This window comes from Coturnix japonica, chromosome 12 (assembly GCF_054131305.1).
Source record: "Coturnix japonica strain WE chromosome 12, WE-NBRP24, whole genome shotgun sequence".
Taxonomy (NCBI): domain Eukaryota; kingdom Metazoa; phylum Chordata; class Aves; order Galliformes; family Phasianidae; genus Coturnix; species Coturnix japonica.
This window is the reverse complement of record NC_140674.1, coordinates 13,832,450-13,855,277: the sequence shown is the minus strand read 5'-3', so window position 1 is coordinate 13,855,277 and position 22,828 is coordinate 13,832,450. Positions and strand designations below refer to the sequence as shown.

At 44.2% G+C, this 22,828-nt stretch overlaps 1 long non-coding RNA gene across 2 annotated transcripts; it reads left to right on the top strand.

Moving 5' to 3' along the window:
- Positions 1-922: 922 nt before the first annotated feature.
- LOC107318109 (uncharacterized) lies at positions 923-21,595 on the top strand. Of its 2 annotated transcripts, none has more exons than XR_014933578.1 (3): positions 923-1,030; positions 1,815-1,949; positions 20,653-21,595. It is a non-coding gene; the product is annotated as an uncharacterized LOC107318109 (long non-coding RNA). The 2 variants fall into 2 exon arrangements; XR_014933579.1 differs by lacking the exon at positions 923-1,030 and adding an exon at positions 7,886-8,019 and having other exon boundaries at positions 1,814-1,949.
- Positions 21,596-22,828: the final 1,233 nt, after the last annotated feature.

Sequence of the window (22,828 nt, the reverse complement as noted above, 5' to 3'; positions counted from 1 at the left end):
ACAGCATGATGTGTAGATAACCCTGGATAACTCCAAGGCAACCGTGTGCTGCTTCCATCCCTCCCCTGACTGCCCTCCGAACCAGTTTTGCCAATTCGTTGGCTGCTCCAGCATGATGATTAGCGAAGTGAGGGGTGTGCAGTGCCACCTGGGCAATATTCATTTGAACTCTGCTTTCAGAAGCAAGTGCTTCAAGCCATAGAAATTGACGGGCAAACTTCCTCAGATTGTAATGGGATCTAGATTTAGCTTTCTCAACTTAATGCTTTTTTCTGTATGCATAGAAACTCTTTGGATTAAGAAAACAAGCAATGTCTTCCCTCAGCCCTACCCTCCCACACCCCATCAGCAGAAAGCATTAAATCTATAAGCTTATTTGAGATTCATTGGGTTTCTTTTTTTGTACTTACTGTATCCACTCTAATTATTTTCTTATCCATGGACTTGGTTTTGATTTATGCCAGTATAAGTGATATCAAAACTCAAGATCTATGCACTTCAGCTATGTCCCTTCTGTAAAGCTACTGATTTAATGGGATACTGTCAAGTAACCAGTACATATAAAACATTGGAATGAGTCTGCTTAATTTAGTTGCTCTCTGCAGTATGCCACCTCCAGAAGCGTGTAATGAGAGGGGAAAGATTATTATTTTTTTCTATTACCTTTCTTTAATGTGTCATCTTCCCCAATTCCTTTACTGTAACTGGTACCAGGGAGAGTTGTCAGTGATGCTTAGCAAGGCCCCTGGGGTTCAGCCTATTTCCCAAGTCTGCCCTAACCCTTGGGTGCCGTGCAGGTTTACATGGGTCTCTGCAGGTGCTGGGGCATGTGAGATTAATCTCTCCACTGCATTTTCATTCCAAATCAATGCGTTTTGAAGTGATTATAGGAAGTTTGTGTTTTCCTTTTTTTTTCCCCTATAGCAGCATTTGAAAAGCACCGTACTGATCTGTGGGGGGAGCACCACTGAGCAGCCCCGGTTCTGCTCCATGGGAGGCTCCTTTTGTTCTCCTGCCCATGGTGACATAGGTGAGCTAAACCTCTGGGACATGCTTTTAGATAGCAGCTTTTTATAGTCCAGATCGAAAAAACCTCTTTTTATGGATCCCAGTAATTGAAACATGCCATGAGCATGGAGGATTTGAAAGAAGCTGCTACCTGAGCCAGCTAATGAATGACCTGCATGAGTCCCACAGCTGGCAGGGGATGCACAGAGCCGCTGCTTTAGGAAAATTGCACAGATTTAACTGTGTATCTGTTTCTCAACTGGCGGAAAAATCAACTTGAGTATTCTTCCTTCAGTGTTGGGTTTTCACCTATATGCACTTCAGACACATGAAAGCATGTGCTTGTAAGGAGCTGGATTTGGTGGCTGACATGCTGAGAGAACAGGTCTGAAACACTGAGCCCTTGAAACCCAGCTTTGAGTGGTTTGTGAGCTGGTGGGATTTCTGGAGCAGCAGAGTCTAAGCAGAGTCATCCTCAGCCTGTATCCTGCCATGTCTAAGTTTCCAGCTGGAGCTATGGCTCGAAAACTCTTCTCAGAGGAGGTGGTCCCCAGCTCTGGAATCATCAGAGGCAAAGCTAGGCCTGCTCCCAGTCTCATGTAGAAATGGGAACCTCATCTTACCCTTCCCTTGGCTTTTTTTTTATCTTCTACCAGGATTAGTTTTCTCTACTGGCTGAGGATTAGTTGTTGATTGAGTTGTTGCACATTTGCTTATATCCTACAATTCTGAGCTTCAGGAACCCGGGAAAAAGGGCAAGACCAGGTGAAAAATGCATGTTTTGTTTCTTTTTTTCTTTTTAATAGATCATCATATTGTATTGCTACAAACCAGACAGTGTGTTGCAGAGAAATCCTGCACCTGGCACAGCTCTTACCCAGCCCATATCCATCATTCCTCACAGCCAGAGCCCAGAGGACCATGCCCTGACTTCTCCCTAGGTAAGCTGGATGATCATTGAACCATCTGCACCATCTGCAGAAATAGCTGGATGCTGGCATGTAATCCATGTGCCAGTGTACTGGAAGACTTGGTTAGCACTTCCTTAGCTGTTCTGGAAGGAGGGGTATGTGCTGAACAACCCTGGTTGTCTTAGCTGTGGGAAGTTTCCATAGAGTGTACTGTGGCAAGCTTTGATGCAATTTGTTGTTCCTTTATTTACAATGAAATTAGTGCACTTTTTTGATGTAAACTGTCTGTGAGATTGTTTACTTTGGCAGGGGGGATGCATGTAGTTTTCTGAGATGCATAGAATTTTGCTACCGGGGGGTAGGGGGTGTTTATTTTAGCTTTTTGTATTTGCAAAACAGATGGTGGTAGAGAAAATGTGGCCAAGGAGACTTTAGGAGTTTTCTTAACAGTTGTGGCCTTAGTTGTTTGCTGGCTGAGGCAGAGTGGGTTTCCATCACAGAGAGAAGAAATACAGCAGGTAAGACTGAGATGTATTTTGTATATGAGAAAAAGATGTAGAGTTTTGCTGCCATTTCTTGGGCTTCTTTGCTAAGGTGGGACCCTGTTCCCATGACTGGTGGGGGAGAGAAATCTTCACATGATATGTGCCCCAGGGCTGTCTGGGGTGAAATGAGGCCATCACCATTTAAGTGATTTATGTTACAGCTCTCAGCTGAGATGAGAAAGGGATGTTGTCCTCAACAGGGAACTGAAGGAAGGAGTAGTGAGGACATCCACATAAGGTCCCACAGAGGGTGCCTGAAGGAGAATGAGGGTGGATCCCTGCTCTGCTCAGCCAAATATTTGAGCCTTGTGTCAAGCGAATCATTTTGGAAAAGGCCAAAGTTTCTCTGTTCCAAAGTCCAAGCCAGCGCCAAGTTGGAACAGAAATCTGGAAGGCTCTGCTGTGTCCATTTGTGGTGACTTGTGCGTGCTGGGTTGTAGGGCATCAGGAGAAGCGTTGCTTTCCACTGCATTTCTGTCCAGAAGGAACATCTGTTCTGATGGGCTCTGCACTTCTGCATTGTATCTCTGGTATACTTGGCTAAACTCCTGCAAGCCTTCATGTTCTTGCTGCTGGGCTCATGCCGGGTGGCCAGTAACTCCCTCCTTGCAAGGTCCTTGCAGGAAGGATCTCAGAGTAATCAGCCTTAATCAAACTTGGCTTTTGCTTGGGGCAGGATCATGTTCCTCTACATACCACTGTAGATGTGGCAGGCAAGGAATTTGTCATAGTGTCTGATGACCTTGCCTTTGGGGCGAGGTGCCAAGAATGCCCCATGTTTTCTTAGGGTGGGGTGCTGTCCACTTTTAATGCCCAGAGGAGTGTGATGACAGGGGTGAACGTACACTGGGATTGCTGGGGTATTTGCTGGCGGGCCTGGTGGGGGAGGATCCCAGATGCCACCATCTTGTTATTTAGGGCAATGGACTGAGCTGCTGAGCTAGGTCTTTCACGGCTTCAGCCAGTTTTCAGCCCCTACAGAAACATTTTGTAGACATCCATGCTTTGCACGTCTGGGTATCATGTTTCTGGGAGTCCTTTATTCATCCCGTTGCAAATGCTTTCACTCTTCCTCAATTCACGGAGCTGAAGCACCGTTGTTAAAGGTGCATTAGCTATTAAACCTTGTCCCTTTTTGATTTTTTTGGAGCTTCAGAAGCATGACTTCCATCCAACTTCCCTATGGAGATGCTGAGGCATAGTGAGTTGTAGTGAAGAGGTTTATCCCAAGCAAGTCTAACCAGAAAAGTGCTTTAAATTAAAATTTCACTGGGTGTTGCTGTTGATTAGAATGTTCTTCTGGTACTAGAGACTGCTTGGAGTGCAACTGTGATGTAGGCTGGTTTGTTTAGTAGTAGGGATCAGTAGGATGACAACTGTGTGAAGAGAGAGGACACATCCTTTCCAAAGCTGAATAACAAGCTAAATAACAATTGCTTGGAACATGCCTTCTTGCTTCTCCCATTGCGTCCCAAATGAATGGAGAGCTGGCTGGAACAGCAGCATGCCATTCTCATGGACAGGCCAGCTATGGAAGATAAAATGCATGCCTTTCTTGAGCAATGTGGTGTTTGGTGTACATGCTCTTAGGATCACAGTGCCCCAGTGTGAGCTGCAGCCTGCAAGCTGAAATGTAGCTGCCAGCGATCACCTTGGAGTGCTGCTTTCCTGCCCATGCTGATCTTGCTCTGCTTTGTATGCAAGTGTGATTACCAGCACCTGCATAAAGCGAAGGCACCATGCTGACAGACCTGAAGAGCAGCATCTTGTACCTGTTCAGCCTTGGCTGGGGGCACAGCCAGGTGAAAGTGTAAGCATCAGTGCTGAAGGTGAAAAGCAAGCTGCCAGTCTTAAGCTATGGGTTTTTTGTTAGACTTCAGCACTGTATCTCTGTAGTTATCACCTTTGCCTCACTTCATCATGCTTCACAGTCCCCTCTTTCTAGTAATTGTCCCTCTGTATCAGTTTTCTGAGAAAGCCCTTCAGTAACCTGTAGTTGAGAGCACAGAGGATTGCTGCTATGTAGGACGTCCAGTCACGTGTGATCCTGCCTGAAACCCCAAGTTCTTCCCTAACTGTTTAAACTGGAAGTAAATTGGGAAGAAGGAAAGTGTATGTATGAAAGAGGAGGGACACCAGTGTGCTGGCATTTCCCTGCTTTTGCAGGCTTTTTGATGAAAGACAGCACAGCTCCTTGCTGTTACAGATCCATGGATGCCCCCTTGGAGCCTTGAGATGTGGATCAGTATCCTGTGTTGATGGCTGCTATACAGCCAGCTAACAAGGAGGCCATCCCAGTCAAACTCCCAAACGGGATACCAGACCATAGGCCAAAGAGGAATAGCTCAGACTAATGGGTGGAATGGAGCTGGTCAGAAGAAGTGGCAATGAAATGGAAGGGTGCAGTGGAAAATTGGGAACTGTACCTTGCAAGTAGTCTAACCAGGACCTGAAGGGAGAGGGTTTCTAGCATTGTGGTAGAAGCTTTGCAAATTCTGAAGGAGAGTTGGATGCTTTTTATTGTTTTATTCTTCTATGCACATGAACAAGCATGGAGATGTTGGTTGGTCTCAAACTTTGGTGTGTTACCCTTCACTTAACCATTGATTAGAGGTTGTTGCAAGACACCACTACCTCAGTTTGTGGCAAGACAGTTAGTTGGGAATGGAGGAAAATGAAGTCCATAGGAACAGAGAGCATCTGAGGAGTCCCTGTGCTGGCCTTGTTTTGTTTGGCTGTGTAAGACTCTCCGTGCTCCCAGCCTGCCCACTAGGCTGCAAGACCTGTAGCGTGGTCCTCTGATTGTGCTCTTTGGAGGGTTGCTTTTTCCTGGTGAGAGGAGGACATTCACCTGGGGAACGTGTGATGGGAACAAACATACCAGTGATGTGTGGCACTTCGGTAAGAGAAGGGTCCAGGCTTTTGCATGGATTGAAGTCAAAAGGTGCTTTGTCATCTGGTTGTGCAAGAGAGTCTGTGGCAGGGGGGATGTGAGTGATGGACAGGAAGAGGGGTGTGCCTGTGTGTGCAGAAGGAAGTGTATGCAGCAGCTGTTGTAATTGTTTTACTAAAAGAGTATTTCCCAGAATTTCTCCTCTGGCACCTGAGGGCCCTGCCCCGGATGCCCTTTCCAAAGCTACTGTTTGATTTCTAGGGCAGATGCATACACACACACACACACGTGGTCCCAAATTGTTCATGCAAAACCTAAAATCCTGCCTGCTTATGGCTCCTTTCCCCTTTGCTAACAGGGGAGGGGGAGTGTGGGGGACTGAAATAATGACAGAGCTGATTATAATTAATATTTTTTTGTGTCTGAGGAGTGAAAGTTCTGCCCAAACCCCCTCAGCTGAGCACAAGCCAACATGCTCAATCCCTGTAGGGGTGTGTTTTATTACTGACGCTCTGCGTGTTGAGGCTGGTCGAAGGGTCTGATGTTGTGTGTGTGGAATTTTTGTGGCTATTTTCTATTGTGCCAATGAAAAGCAAAATCCTATCTGTATAATAAAGAGGAAACATGAAGGTTTCCACACCTACAAGTAGGTGAATGTTTTCAGCATTAGTGTTTTAATTTAATTGTTTTACCTTCCCGTGACTTCCTCGTATGAGCCCACTGCAAGTGATGGAGCACGTTTTACAGGGGATGGACAGTGGTGGGATTCCCAGTGTCCTTTCCCCAAAAGGTTTTGGCTGCTCCTCACTTAGGCAGGTCTCATAATGCTTCTCTGGGAGGAGTTTGCTGAGTTCGATTTATTCATTACTGTTTCCTTTACAGGAGCAGGGATCTGCAGGGCGGATGAGTAGGGACTGGAGGGTAATGACTGCTGCATACCCTTCCTTGACTAGCTGGGTGATCTCGGGCAGATCCCTTCAGCTCCTTTTTGTCTGCTTGCCTGATGTCACAGAACAGATCGATGGCTGATTGAGGATTGAAACCCTTCTTAGCCAGGCTGTGCACAGTGAGGCAGCAGTGGGCCAGCTGCTTCTCTCACATTGGTCCAAAGACATATCCTGCAAACTCTGACCACTTTAGTGGGCTGAAGTAGAGACCCCTGGCACCTGCCAAATTAACAGGAGGAAGGATGAGTAGTTTCCTGTGTGATACCTTAAAGGTACGTTTAACTGGGAATTATAGCAATATTGGCTGCAATCCTACTAGCTTACCAAAATGCTCCAAGCATACTTTGGTAGATGCGGAGAGCAGCCAGGAGCCCTGGGGAACCTAAGCTGTGTTTGTACCTGTGCAGTCCTTGGTCTCCCAAAGCAAACTTGTGCTGGCAGAGAGAGCGTGGCACTCCCCTGGAAAGAGGGGTTGTCTGGGTGCAGCTCCTAGGAGCTTCTGAATTTCCCTTCTCTCTCTGTCCTTCCTGCAAAGGATGTTTTGACTTTTCTATATCTCTTTTACTTGCTACCTTAGTAAGCGAGAACCTGCTGGGACTTGGGCACATGGGTAACAGCTCGCAGCTTCCCCAACTGGCTTCAGCCTTCTTTTTGGTGAAGAGGATATCTGTCTGAGGTGGTTTGCTGTCACCTATCAGCAGGAGCTCCCCTGGGAATACGACTGAGCAAACACCAGCCTTGGTGGCTGCTGCCTTCATTTTAGGATGCTTGTCTGTCCACTTCCTGAATATTACTGTTGCTCGGTCATCTCCTTTCTGTCCTCTTAGCAATGAAAACATGGTCAAGAGCAACCTATACTGCTGCTAAATTTGTGGGCTTCAGTGTTCAATCCTGACACCCCAGCTTGTACTTGCAATACTTGCAATCCCCAAGTGATCTGTCATCTAGTGGTGACATGCTTCAGCCTTTGTACTTTCCATCCTTATAAATATATATATTCAGCTTTGTTTGACAGAGATCTCAGAGGCTTTCTCTGAAACAGTTATTGTTTCCATTGTTACTTTGACCTATTTTTCCTTGCCCCTAGAAGAGCTCACCCAGCATTAAAAGGGCAGAGCTAACATGCAGGCTCTGAGCGCAGGAGATGCACGGAGAGGGGCAGGGCAGCAGGATGGCTGTGGGAGAGCAAATGTGGCTACTGCCCTCAATTAGCCCATGTGGCAGTCACATTTGAAATGAAAGCACATCAGGTCTCTGAAGCGTTCCCTTGTGGGTCTCGCTGAATTTACAAGCTGGGACCACAGTGTAACTTAATTTCCTGAAATGTCAAGTGGCTCATACTGGCTGTCTGCTCTATTAGTGTTTTTCTTATGAATGTATTGTACTCCCATTTCCTGAAAAGAATTCCTATCAGTGCTTGATGATTGCTTAATAAGAGAAATCAGCGAGGACAGGGAAAGTTCACTTCCTGCAGATGAATATAATGATTATTAGGTTTTGGGATTTATTTTTTTTTTTTCCCTTGGTTGCCAGAAGGGATTTTTGGATGTGGCTTCATTTATTTGTGTTTCTATCCATAAGGCTGAGAACACCGATCTGCAGCTGTGCCCTGCGAGTGCTGAGCCCTTCGCTGAGCTGTAGGAGGCCCTCAGCACCCATCAACCTCACTGAAGAAGGAAAGGGCAGAGTTTCCTAGGTGACAGAGCTGAGAAAAGGTACCTTAAATATGGGAAAGTAGGAGTGTGAAGAGTATGGCTGTCTGTCTCATGGTTTTGTGACCTGGCTTGTGACAGCCTGCATTTTCCCCTTGTTTTTGCTTGTGCTATAGTAGCATGGGTTCAAATTCTTGTGAAAGAAACAAATCTGAAGGATCCCAAATGGATTTGCTGTTATGTTTTAATCTTAGTTTCAAGACAAGTGCCCCTATCATTTCTTAGGTATGATTTCCAAGTCTGGTTGATTGTTTTATGCAAGATTAGTCTTCTGTTGCTCTTATGTGAGATAATTCTCTTTTAGATGCTGGGTTTATAGGGAAGCTGGTGGGAGAGGGTGATAAAGCCTTTTCTTTAAGATAGCTTTTATAGGACTAATTCTAATGCTCCTTTCTGGAGCCTCCCTGCTTCAGAGTGCTGTGCAAGATATTAGTTACCTGTGCAGTTTCAGTAGACAGAGAAGTAAATAAAACTTCCTTGCCATTTAAAGGCCTTTTGACCACCTCCTAAACCCTTGGTACTTCCAGTCATTGGGAGTTGTTCTTGGATCCAAATTAATATAGTGAACAGAGAACCACCCAACGGGAAGCATTTGGCAGAGAGACTGACTGACATTTAGGCTGTTTGAACATGGGCCTGAAAGTAAAATGTCATCTTGTAGCTGTTTTCTTTCTGAGTGTTTGTGTGATCTGAGTCCTTTCTTCACTCTCTCTTCCCAGCATGGCTGTCTGCTGGGCTCCTCATGTCTACAGAATCCTAAATCTTGGAGTGTATGAAGGCCCAGGAGTAGAGTAACCTTGAAGAAGATTAGTGCTGGTTGAAGAGAATAGCTTCATTAGTTTTTTGTTTCTGTAGTGTTCTTGAGTCATCACTTTCTGTGGATGTGTGCATGGTGCATTAATGTCTGATCGCATTCTGCAGAAGGCTATTGGGGATGATTAAAAAATATCCTATTTGCTTGTTTTTGAGGAGTATTACTACAAGCCAGTGCTGATAGCATGGCAAAGCATATACAAGGTGTTATGAAAGGAAACAATTAAAAGTCAGTTTTGAGGTACCATCATGTGCAACTGCTATATCCTTTGCAGTTGCCTTTTGGCTTTCAGGCCCTCCTTGACCAAAGGGAGAGACCCAGTTTAGTATTGTATGGGACACAGATGAAGTTTAGTGCTTTAGCCAGTGTGAAGACAATTCCTCACCCATAAGGATGTTGCTTTATGTTAATTTTACCACTCTTGCTACCCAGTTTTCTGTTAAACCCTTGAGAAGGATAACCTGAACTGAGGAGAGTGAGGACTTATGCACTTTTCTCTTGACAAATCCTTTATTGGGGTGTCTAGGCCCACCTGTATCCTCTGATCCCACAAGTGCTGGAAGCAGCTCTGGGATGCTTTGGGGGCAGTAGCCAGCTGGGGTCACTCAAGAACACTGCATGAAGCTCCTCATCTCCTCGCCCCAAGGGGCCAAGGTATTTAGACAGCTGCCTCACTATGAATGGGACTCTCTGGCAAAAGAATTAAGCAAAGATTAAAATCAGTTTTAGCTGTTAAATGTGTGCTCTGCACAGCATTTAGCAACTCAGAGGCTAATTATCTTTGAACTTATGCACGTGGTTTAAGATGTGATCCACACAAGTTGATATTTTTCTGTTGTCTACACGGAATTGAAAATGAAGATTAAAAAAGAAGAGATGTTGTTGTCAGTAGAGGTGCAGCTTTTTGAGTAGGCTGGAGATGGTGCCCGGTCTGGGTGCCTAAAGAAGGAAAACGGGTTGAAAAATCATTTTAATATCACTTGTTGTTTTGACTCTCCTATTTAACAGGAGTTCGTACTCTTTAAGGAAATACAAGTGTGCATGAAGGTAGGAAGATGAGATTTCTCTGAAAGAAAGCCAAGCTTATACCTGGAGGGAAAACTTGCTGTGAATGTTAAGGTTTGCTCTGCACAAGGAGTGAAATATTGAAAGTGGAGAGTACTATAAAACCCAGATAGGACAGGTGTAAGAGGCCATGCATTTTACATTACTGTCTCAAAGTTTGCTGAAATGGAGAAGTTCAGGCAAGTCCTGGCCAAGGTTCCAGGACTCCTTTTGTCTGAGACACACAGGAACCAAGGTTCTAGAAATCCCTTTGTTCAAGAGATGGACAAGTCTAGGAGCTAAGAAAGAGAGATAAGATGCTGATTAATGGCCCTAAGGTGGTCTTTTTGTGGGGGCCTATCTCAAGGAAGATGGCCATCTCCGAGGAATTCACATGTCTCTGACCCAAGCCTTCCAGAAATGTCACGAAGGCTGGGAAGAAGTAGGATAAAAAGGGCACGGACAAACCCCAAATTGAGGTTTTCTGACACCAGATGCCTCACTACGGAAACAAGGAGGTTTTCTGTCATCAGATGCCTCTCTACGTGAACGCCTGCATGCTGAAGAAGATGCCTGCATGCTGAAGAACCTTTTAGGTAACTGACCTCAGATTCCTCCACCATCCTCCTACTGCTGCCTACTGTCTCTTCTGGGATTGCTGCTCGAGACTCTCTGCTCCGTGAGACCTCACTGCCTGACACTCCGCTTCTTGAGACCATGGTACTGTGACCGCCTGCTCTGTGCTGCACCGATCTGCTGCTTGCGGCCTGCTACTCTGCTGCTGCTCTCCCCCACCAACGTAACAATGCTCTTCTTCTTAATCTCATGCCGGGCATAACATATCAAAAGAACCTTTGCCTCACTCCTAAATTGGAGCGAGACAACAGGGCAGAGTGAATCAGGTCGATTTTTTTTTCAAGTTCTGCAGAAAAATGAGGAATAATTTGGTGCTAAGCCACAGTACTGCAGGGGTTTGGTACCCCCTGTGGCAGGCTGGGACTCTGGGAGCTGTCCCAAGCTGGAGAAATGCATGTAGTAAAGATGTTGGCAATGGGAGGAGGTAACACTGTAATGGTCGTGTTGGTGCCATTTTAAAACCCTTTAGGGAAGCAAATACTGCCAAATAGTGATCAAAAATCCTGAATCTTCTCATCCAACTTGAGCCAAATCATGACATAAGATAAATTTTTTTCAAACTTTTTTTTTTTTCCCCCTCTTTATTATGAGTCAATGTTTTTAGCCTTTGGATTAATCTTAAATTACATTTCAAGCTCATTTCTTAGCTATAAACTGTGCAATTATTATAGGAGTAGCACCAGGAATCAAAACAAAGTTACTGAGGGAGGGCTGGTCAGAAGTCCTGCCATCCAACCCGCTTCTGAAGACAGCTGCTTGCATGGACTTTTGCATAGTTGAAGATGTCCATCCTGCTCCCTTTAACCAGCTCTCACCTTGGCTATACACTGCAGCTCGTGAATGCTGGAGCTCGTGTTTCCCAGCCTTCTGCTCCTTCCCATTGCCTTTCTCTGGACTCTCCAGTCCACATCCCTCCTGAGGTGTCAGTTTGATTCCAGAGGCAGTGCTCCAGCCTAGACCTTACCTGTGGTGAGCAAGCAGGAAAGATTCCCTATGCATGTCTTCAACTTAAATTTCTGTTTGTACATTCAAGCTAATTAGATATGAAATGGTTATCAAACATCCAGTTGCGTATTTCAGGCAGCAGTATTTTTGTCCTAAGGAGACAATATCTATTTTTTCTTCCTATGTTTCATGGTTCCCTTGGTGTTGCAAAGTACCTTTCACAGGCTTGTGCAGCTTGTGTCAACCTCTGTTCTGTCACATGGAAGGTATGGACAAGGACAGTTAGTTCTTTAAGTAGTGGTGAAGGTTTCTGCATTGAGGTCTGAGAACCAATGCTGTCAAAAGATCAGATCCAAGAAAAAAAAATCAAGAACAACTTTGCTTTGTCTTGAGCAGGTGCTGGACCAGGCTTGAATTACAAGACAATAAAACGTTATGACTTCTGAAGTATAAGGTATAGATTATGTATTGAGAAACCCATTAAGGGCAGTAATATGCTTTAACAATAGAAAGATCTTTAAACTCAGGCAACTTTGATTGTAAGATATCAAGGGAATAACAATTTCTGTTAGTAATTTAACAATGCAAATAAGTTCTAAAGTGATGATGGGGAGATGAATATGCTACTTGGAGTGGAGCTGAGCAGCAGCAAATTGTTGGTGTGGCAGGGTTCACAAAAGGCTGTCTTTGCCCAAGCTGGTGCTTGTCATTCAAAAGGTTTTTCCTGGGTGCCAGCCAGGAGAGGTTAAAGCTCTGTGCAGTGCATGTTCCACCACTCTGTTCTTATTTCCATGGCTGTGCTGGTTACCTACCGCCTTGGAGAGGTGCTGCAGGCACTTTCTAATGAGCTTATGTCATTGGTCAGAGATCCTTGCATATGTAAAATTTGAGAGAGATCTGTACCTGCACAATCAATGTTTGTAGATGGTGGGTGAGGCAGTGGTGTCCCAGAGAGCTATGGTGCCTTGGGCTATGATCTCATAAATTAAGCAGGGTTGGGCCTGTTTGGTTTTGGATGGGAGACTTAGGAGGAAAGTTGATTGCTGCTGTCAATTTGACTTGGTAATTCAGAAGGTGGTGCTATTCTCCCTAGACAGCATAGGCTGAAATGCCGGAATGATTAGGCTTACCACAGCTCCTAACCTTCTGGAAGAAATGTAAAACCAACATCCTCACCTTTTGAAAGTGAGCATCACGGGGCTCTTGTTTGGAACTTGGGGGTAATAACAAATTCCATCTCAAGGCAACCACACCCTGCAGATGGAGATCCACCCTGCCCTTGCAGGAGGATGCAGTAAACTTTGCTTTCACTGCTCGGTCACGTTATACCTCCAGCTGAACCATGGCAGAACACGGTACAGAAGGCAGCAGCGTCACTCGATCAGGCAGCAAATGCTCATTCAATTAAGAGTCCTTGATGGAAAGGAACCGTCCAAATGGTAGGTGTTTTCCTACCAACTAAGGATGTTGGAAGCCTTGGGGGGCCTGGTTTGAGCAATAGCCCCATTGTGCTTCATGCAACACAATGGCTGGAGTCTCCCTTTGCCATCTTAGAGGAACAGAAAACATTTGCTTAGCTGTTTTGTACACTTCTTCATGTGTCACTGTGGCTACTTGGGCCAAATTCTGGAGTGATGTAAGCTATTTAGTAGCACGTAGGTGTGAAGTGCAGAAGTTTTCTGTGCTGAATGGGTGGTAAGGTAGGGTTGCAGAAGGAAAAGCAGCTAAGAGGGTGGCATTAGATAAAATGCTCTCTGTGAGGAGGGCTGCAGGGAAGGGATCTCTGGTTACTTTGGCCATGTCTAAGGGCAGATTTGCTCTGTATTTGCTTATTTGCTAAACCACGAAAGCACTTATGTGCATTTTTCTTTTGCTTTAGGTTAAACCTTTTCTAATCTTGTTAGCTGAACTAAACTTCCCTGACCCCCAAGTAAGCATCTTGCATGAGAGTTTGCATCTACTAAATTAAATCTGTGTGAAACCGCCCAGAGCTGAAGGGGTGCCCTTATGTGGGTAAGAACAACCTGGCAGTGACACCTTCTTTCAAGCATCCTCATCCTTCCCTGCCTTGTAGCACTGCCCCTGTCTCCTGCCAGTGGAATGGCAGCAGCTCTTATAACTGGAGTTCACTACAGGAAAATAAACCAACTCCTCCCTCCACCATCAGCAACTGTGCAGGAAATGAGACAAGTAAACTGAAGCCAGGCTCTCAGTTTAAGGTCTTTCAAGTCAAAAAAGACTTGCTGTATGTCAGCAAGACCAAGTCGCTGACCTGGTGACATGCAGAAGCAGGGAGCACTCACAGTGCTGGCCCTGGCCAATCTCCTCTGCCCTGGCAGAGAGCAGTGGGAGAGGCATGCAGCTGGGCTCAACTCTGGCTTTTGCTTATTCTTCACCATGCGTGTCCTGTCTTGACAGTATTTATGCAAATTTTAAGTAGGGGAAAAAGCTGTCACGTAAAACCAAAAATTCATCTTAAGGCCAAATATGTAGGCTGGTTGGCTTTTGTGTTTTCTTTCTTTTTTTTTTTTTTCCCTATTAAAAATAAAGTAACCTATAAAATGATGATCTAGTTTAATATCCTCATTATATGTTCCAGGCATTATCTGAGTCATGCCATTTGCTCTGTGCTTTGTATTCCTACAGGGAATGTAAAAGATCCATTTTCACAACGTTTCTTGGTCCACTTCAGTCAGATGTCAGATAACAGTGCCGGGATACAGGGCTGCAAGTAGCATGCATGAATTCCTTGCAGCCAAAGTTACTGTTGGTAGAAACAGAACCCAGCAGGTCACAGGTTCAGGTGACTGGTTCTGTGGTCTTGTCCTTTCATACCATATCATCTGTTTGAGAAGAAACACACCTGAAGTTCTGAGCTCTTAAGTCCAATGTGGAATGTCTTGTCCTTGTTATTTTTGGTTAGTGGAGCTCTACTCAATTCAAGTCCTGACTAGAGCTAAGATCCATAACCTTTAGTTGCCATAGAAAAATGTTTATGATGAGCTACAAAAGGATCTACTGGAGGAAGTTCTTTTTCCAGTGTTGGCAGACCTACCTGCTGCCTGTTTTCAGGTCCTGATCAGTCAATTCACACCAGTGTGGCCATTTCTTTTGCAGGCAGGGGGTCTTCTGTCTTACCCAGACCGTTTCAGCTGGGTGTTTTTGCCGAGATAATTAGCAAGATGCTTGCTGCTTAATGCCAGCTGTGATAATGGGTTTTGTGACGCAGATTGTTGTTCACTAAGAGGCAGAGTAAATCAGGCTTGCCTTCTGGGATTTGCATACCACAACAGTCCAGAGATCGTAATTACAAACGCTTATTTTTCTGAGGACTCAAGGTCGTTGTTAAGGTAGATCATCTTTGAAGTAAATCAACTTAAATGTTTATCTCAGATCAACTTGTAGACCCTGTTATAAGCCAAGATGCCAAACCTACTTTTCACTTGACCAAAAGTGTGCGTGCAGAAGGTTTTGGATTGGTTTTTGGGTGCTCAGCTAATACACAAGTGTCTTAACCTGTAGGAAAGCATTTGTGAACCTAACCTTTTTCCTTCACTCTAGGATTATGGAAAATAAGGCTGAACATTATCTCCACTTTAGAGTACCTTGTACCCAATAGGAAGGGACTAGAAAAAGGAGCTCTAGTTTGGTTTGTAGACCCCCTACCCATTAATTCTCCACCCCTTCCCCAGTGCTGTCAGCTCCAGGGCCTTGGCAGTTCTTAGCCATTTTTCCCCTAGAAGTGCAGTTTTTACCTTAGGCTGTGTCTAAATCTCCTTGGCATGGAGGGAGGGATGATGTTACCTTACTGCCGCTCCTGGGAGTGTCAGAGTGTACAGTTATTGCTTTTTGGATATGCTGTACAGATACGCTTGGAATTTTTGTTGTTGTTGTTTTTGCTCTATTCCATCAAACTACGTGGCTCTAGTAAATGTCCATTGAGGTTGCAGAAATCTGGCTCTCTAACATTTACCTGCTCAGAGGGATGACAGCCTGTAGTACATAAGTTTGCACTGCCAGGCAACTCATCTCTCCAGCACATTTTCATGTCCAACGCTGGGATGAGCCCACTGAGAAGACCTGCAGGGTTGGTCCCCTCAGGCAGTGGCACTGTGCCCAGCTTGGCTTCCCTGCGCCCCTTACAGTTTCCCCATGTAATCCCAGACCTACTGGACATTCCCTCCCACCCTTCAGCAAGGCATGCAGCACAGCCTGTCAGCATCAAGCTGTAAAGCATTGCCTTCGTGGGCTTTAACACAGCTCTCAAATTATTTTAGGCGTGTTGACTTCAAGTGCATACACACAAACAGCTATTATGTCTTATGGCCACAAGGCCAAGTGCTGCTTATTATGGGTATGGCCATTTAGCCATAGAGCCAAGCTAGCCTGGGGTGGTGTTGGCATGAGATGTTTTGTGCTACCTGGTCTGGCAGCCTGGAACAGCTCCCGAGGGTGGATGCCATTAGTGATATAGACACAACCTTTAGCTACTAACTAGTGAAATTTCCCATGTGCAGGAGTTTAGTTGCATTAGAAACGGCAGCTTCCAGCCTTGCTGCTGCCTTATTTGCTGTCTATTACAATGTTATCTTGAATACTGTAATTTTCCTTTCCTTTATTATTTTTTGTTTCAGCTTTCTCTCCAGATCTGCGTACACATGCATATCAAAAAGAAAAAAAAAAAAAAAAAAAAATCTGGAAGCCTGGATGTTTTCCTAAAGTATTTAATAGCACTGAGGATGTGAAATACTGTACTGAGTCCTCTGGGAAACCTACAATTAGTGGAATGAAAATACCGCCTGTAAATGATTGAGCTCCTGAAACAGTGTGAGCAATTAAAATGCTATACAGGACAGAGTTGAAAATCCTTACAGGATTATCACAGTGAGGCATTGTTTAAAAGGATGTCCTTGAGTTGGACAGTAGCAGCAGCATTGCTTGTAGATGTTTCTCAGAGTTCCTGTGGGAGTGGGAGGCTGCAGACATGGTGTGCAGTACCTGCTTAGCCTCATGTTTTCTTCCACTTATACTCTCACTGTTCCAACTGAGAGAAACTCTTCATGGCATATTTATTTCGTTCCACGAGGACTGCAGGTAGTTTGATTGTGGTGTGTTTTTCTGTTTTGTTTGCTTGTTTGTTTGTTTTTCCAGGCAGGCCATAATGATGCTGGGTTGGTAGTGCAGGTTGCTAGCAGAGTGTTTTCTGCACATCTTCTTGTATAGTGGTCTTAATTCATGCATGTGGGCATCCAGAGGATGAAGCTAAGTAAAATTCCACAGACCTTGTTAAGAACTTAACACCTAGTTCCAATTGCTGTGTCTCTGGAGATGCATACAGAGCTTTCTCAGTGCCTCGATTCACTAAGTAGCCAATTGTCAGGATCCTTTCAAATTCCCACTAGCGGTTCTGTCTCCTGTGCAATGGCAGAGGTTGCACGATCTTTATAAATTATCATAACCAAGTGGTCAGGATTGAAAAGCAAAGTGATAGATCATGTAAGTGAGCATTAGTTAACTGTACTTTTGGGAAGATACATAAAGCTCAGCATTCTTTAGGACCATGAATGAAACTTTTGTTATGAAACATGTGTTGGAATGAGGTTAAGTGCCTCCTTCCTTAGAAGAAAGCAAAGCCAGACAAAAGCTTTCCCTGCGCAGGTATTATTATGAGCACAGTCAGTAGATGTCTGTATCCTATCTGATGAGAGGTGGCATTAGTGAGCTGATAAGTCCGGTTTGGAGGAGGGATGTGAAAGTGCCAGGCTTTGTCCATAGCAGGATGGTGCCAATTTGAGTTGAGTAGCACTATGGGGAAGACAAGAATGAGAAAAAGAGAAGAGGAATGGAAGGGGAAAAAAAATAATTGTTTAGGTCTGGGTAGTGAAACTGGAGGGAATTGGTGGGAAGGTATGTGTGAGTGGGCCAGGCCTGAGCCATGCACATGGGAAAAGGAGGAGGCTGACTTGGATATTAAATGGGTTAAAAAAAGATGCATGGTAAGACAGTAGAAAAGGGAGGGTAGCTGAAATCTGGGAAGATGGAGGCTGAGTTCAGCATGTGAAGGAAACTGTGAGATGGCAAGCAGGCCTTTGCTTTTCCAGACACAGTTGCTTTTGCCTACCTATTATGTCTCTCTATCTTTCTGTAAGGAAGGTTTCCAAAAGCATGAATAATAATACCTTATTGGGTAGATGGTAAAGCCCCTCCTTTTTATCCTGTGTTAATTCATGCTTCCTCTGCTTTGGTGGCTGCCTTGTACATCATGCTGTTAAAAGTGCAATTATCATTCTTCCTGGTTTCGCGGTATTAAGGGCGTATCCTCTCGCAGCATCTCCTGGAGGCTTATTACTCAAGAGAAAGGAGCTGTGCACCGGGAGCCAAATTAAACTGAGCAAAGAAGAAGTTGTTTCCACCGCAGGGATGGAACAGATCGTTTTGCTCAAGACCAGGTCAGAAACGGGTAGTGGGGAGAAAACGTAGCTTGAAGCCTGTGATGCAAGGAGTTTGTGCTGCGAAGCTGGGAGACACAAGCCTGTAATTTTTTTATGTCTTAGCCTGACTCTGTCCCTTTTGTGAGTTGCTGAGCATCTCCTGCTTAACAGCGGCATATTATCATGAACAGATTTCAGTGCTAGGAGGTGTAACGGTGACCCTCCTCTCTCATCGTCTACTGGATGTTGAGTTTTTCTTGGAGAGCTATCCATAGCCAGCTTAAAGATCTCCACATGATGGAAAATGCAGCACGTCCCTGAAAGCACCACCTTCTCCCTTCCTCTTTTAGAAAGTACTTCTTTTCAGCATGATTTTGTCTAGTTTTCATAGGACTTCTGCTGTTGCATCATCACTGTTTTCCCTCTGTTTGTTGGAAAATCTCTTTACACATCACTCAGGTCAGGCTCAAAGGGTGACCAGAGTCACCACGTCCATTTGCCAGACTCGCAACTGGGAACCGAACTCCTCAGCTTTCTGAGCACCAGGCAGCAAATAGTTAAGGCAGCTGAGCCTCAGGCCCAGAACATTTTGCTAGGGAGCCAGGTGAGCAAAGAACAGATAAAGGCAGCACCTGCCTATGGGTTTGGAACAGCCTGGGGCCATGGATAGAATGTAAATACACTCTGAAAATCTTATTGTCTGACTCTGTGCCAGCGTCTTCTGGGCTCTTGTCATGGAAAATATTTCGTCTGAGGTCATTCAGTCAGCAAAAAAAACAGCATTTAATACCCTCCTAGGTGCCAACTTGCTTCTTTCTTTGTGTCGATAAATAAATAAAGTAGGGTAGCATTTCATATTGCCAGGATGATCTTTGTTTTATTAGGAAGGGTTTAAAGGACCTTTTTTCTCTTCTCTTTTTTTTTTTTCTTTTTTTTTTTCTTCTCTTTTTTTAAATGGAACAACTATGTTTTTGCTCCCTTTCTCTGTTTGCTCCTACTGGCTTATATGCACTCACTGCCTTTAGAGTGAGAATTAATGTCTCCTTCTTGTAAATCTTTGCTGACTGCCCCAGGCTATGTTTTTAATTCCTTTATTCAGCTCTGAGATGAGTAGGAGAAAGGTGCAGCTTTTTGAGATGATGGAAGTTGCCGTTTCCCTTCTTCAATTAGGTGCTTTGGCTTTTTTTTGGCTATATCTCAGAACTTTCCATTGATCTGAAGAGGGAAGAATGTTGAGGGAAGCAGAGGGAAATGGGGAAGGAAAGTGGACCTATAACTGGATTATTGTCTAATTTTGAGTTGGAACCTTTGAGTTGAGTTGGACCTTGAGTTGAGTTGGACCTTTAAGGCCATCTAGTCCAACTCCCAAGCAATGGACTGGGATACCTAAAGCTCACAGCCCCATCCAGCCTAACCTTGAGTGTCTCCAGAGGTGGGGCATCCAGCACCCCTGGGCAACCTGTTCCAATGCCTTATCTATTGGTAGAATGACTGATCTTCTGTGTGTGCCTCTTTAAAAAGCAGTTGTCTCCCCTGGGCCTTTTGTTTATGGGTCAGTAGTAACTGAGCACCTTGTGAATGGTGACCACTTTGTAGTCTGGTGATTTTTGGATGACAACCTTACTGAGATGTTGTAGAAACATCACAAGGTTTTACCAAGTGAAACAATGAAGAGGGGTCCATTCTCTTCCCTTATTCTTCAGCTGTGTGCGAGGACAAAGGCTGGTCTTTGCCATCTGAAATGTGAGCTCATTCTGCTTTTGGGCAGGGAAGGGATGAGATCAGTCCTTCCACATCAGCACTTTTCTTTGTCTTGTTGTTTTCTGCCCTACTAAGTCTGTCAGGGTCTATGGCTCATCTGGAAATGAGTCTGCAAACCTTGAGGCTGGAAATCATCTCACCTGACTTTAGTTACCTAAAACTCAGACATAAATTCTAAGATTGCCATCTAGACTCTCTTCGGGCGGTGAGGAGTGATAAACAGCCCATGCCATTTATCTTGCCTCTTCTAGACGTCTGCCTTAGGTTGGGCTGATTCAAGCTTTGGAAGTGCCTGTGCTCTCCCTAAGCTGCCAGGGAGGTGTAGGTGAGCGGTCAGAGCTAGACTCCAGCTCTCACACAAGGAACTTCATCTGACAGATCCAACAGCAGTTTTCTTTCCTCCATAGAACGGAACAGAATCACAAAATCATTAAAGTTGGAAACAGCCACTAAGATCATCTAGTCCAACCATCCACCTGCCACCAATATTTGCCCACTGACCACGTCCCTCTATGTACCTCCACAGTTCTTGAATACTTCCAGGGACAGTGACTCCATCACCTCCCTGGACATCCTGTGCCAATGCTTGAGTACTCTCATGGATAAGTTTTTCTTAATATCCAACTGAATGTCCATTTACCATGGGTGTTGTTTATGTTCATTGTAATGTCATATTGTCTCTGTAAGGGGAGTGATCTGTGCCCATCTCTCTGCTGTGATAACTTGGTGCTGGTTCTGATAGAGATGGTGTTCTGTGTGTAATGGTGTTTGTTTAGCTGAGGAACAGAGGAAGATTTTGAAGTGAGAAATAAGTGCTTTGCCAGATGCCGTCGTTCTACTATCAGTTTTTCAATTAGACACATTTTAAGGCCAAAATTTGGGAGCTGATGAAAGAATATGGAGGGCTAGTTTCCATCAGAACTGAAGATCTGAACTTAACTACTTTATCTTTGCTCTTGTGTTAATCTGTGATGTGACTTCTTATCCCTGTGTTTATCTTTGAAGGAGAAAGACTGCAAGCATTCCTCAACCCACCTGAGACACAGACCTTGAAATATAGAGGGAAGAGTAGAGCCTTGGAACTGGACTAATCGTTTTGGGTTGCTGCTGGGAGCACAATGGTGGCAAAGTGCTGTGGCAAGGGACCCTGCTTTTGAACCAACAACAGGAACTGAGGTGACAAGACAATGATGGTATTTTGGCTCAGCTGGCAAAAACATTGCTTTTGGACAGACTGGAAATGTTACATTGAGAAACAGTTAGTACACCATTGTGTAAGGTTCCTAATGGACTGGAGCCAGAACGCTCCATTAACCACATGTGTATGAAATATTCATTGTGCTTGGCTTTTATTGCCAAGAAGAAGAAAGGTGGAGAAGCTTTGTGTATAGAGATAAAGCTGTCAATATTGAGGGCTGAAGGAAGGAGTTGATAACGTGTTCTGAAATTTTTCACTCTTCATAAGAGAAGGATTTTGAGTCTTTGGCAGGGGGCAAATGTGTGCAGATTAAATGCAAGACTTGTTGCTGGGTTTTACATTTCATGTATAATTTTCCAAAGGGAGAAGGCACCTCCTGTATCTGTGCCAAACCCCCTGTTCTATTTTATACTGTATGGACCCTGGAAATGAAACTGAGTCAATATTTAGAAAATAAAATGTGAGAACCACAACCATGTTCCCCAAAATACTGGCTTCTAAATAGAAGAAAACTTTCCTAAATACAGGAGAATGGTGGTGATAGGAAATATATATGTGTTTTTGTCTTGTTTTAGATGTGTAATAAGACTATCTTTCTCTTTTCTTGGTGCTAAATATCCAGTGAACTTATAGAAGGGTTTTGTTTAGGGGAGCTGTCTTGATTTGCTGTTCTGCTTTATCATTACAATAAGGGAAATCTTAAAATTGTGTTACAGATTGACCGAATAAATGTGTGCGAATGATACTGTAGCCATGCAGCTTCTCTGTCTTGCTGGAAGGTGACTTTGTGCATCCATTTATGCAAGACGTGATGAAAGGGCAGCAGTCCTACAAGGTAGGAAGAGACAGGGTGCGGTGCTGCGTGGAACTGATAACTGAGAACACAAGGCCAAGAAGGAGCACTTGGTGCTTTGCCTAAATTCTAGAGACTTTGTATAGCAGTGTTTGAGAGGATACTGGTAAAGAGACGGTGATCTTGTGCGTTGTGGCTAGTCATGGTTGTAGGAGCACTGAGAAAACGTGTGGGGGCTCTAGGAGACAAAACATAATATTTTGACAGGAGAGAACGGTAAAGACCAGGAACCCAATTACAGCATTAAATAAATGCTTCCAGTAGCATGTGCAAGGTTACACAGACAAACAGCAGTGAAGCATGTGGGTAAGGAAGTAAGGTGGTCTGAAGGAGTTATTTAGACTACTTGGAAAAATTAGACACTCTAACGATAGATGGATCCTGTTTTGCAGGGTAGAAGATTAAAAATAAATAGTAGGGAAGTTCTTAAAAACAGTTTGAGATGAGGACCTGGAGAAGAGCATATCTGACTTGCTGATCAGTTTCCCAGCATGAAAGCACCCATGGGTCTGTGTCCCTATTGTAGGATAGGACAACCAGGTAGGATAGTAGGATAGGACAATTAAATTCAGTTGATATATAAAGTAGAGAAGTCTAAGCAGTTCCACGGCTAAACAAGACACGAGCAGATTGGCAACTAGACAAAGACCAAAACTATCTGTCCTTTTCTGTCAATACTAAATGTATATGAAATGAGGATAGGTGAATTGTAATGTTCTGGCCTCCCAGAATAAGTGAACAAAGCTAATCAGTTTGAAGCTGTATTATCAGGATACTCATTATGTAGAAATGACAAGAATAGATTTTGCCGTTGGTGGAGTGAATCACAGTATGTTGGAAATCAGAGTCCAATAAGATAAATCAGTTATCTGCATCATCACTTACCACCCAGTTTCTATGGATTGAATGTTGCTGTGCCAAATCAAGAGGAAAAACTATAATAAGGTTACCTTTTTAAACATCTGACCATGGCACTGACAATAACCATGAAATACTAAGAAGGATTACAGGCAGTGGGATGATATAATGCAAGAAGGCTGGGAAATATCTGTCCTCAGTAGGATATGAAGGGTAAGTTTTAGTCAGCGTCTTTAATGCTACTTGCAGAAACTTGTGTAACAGTCAAAGAG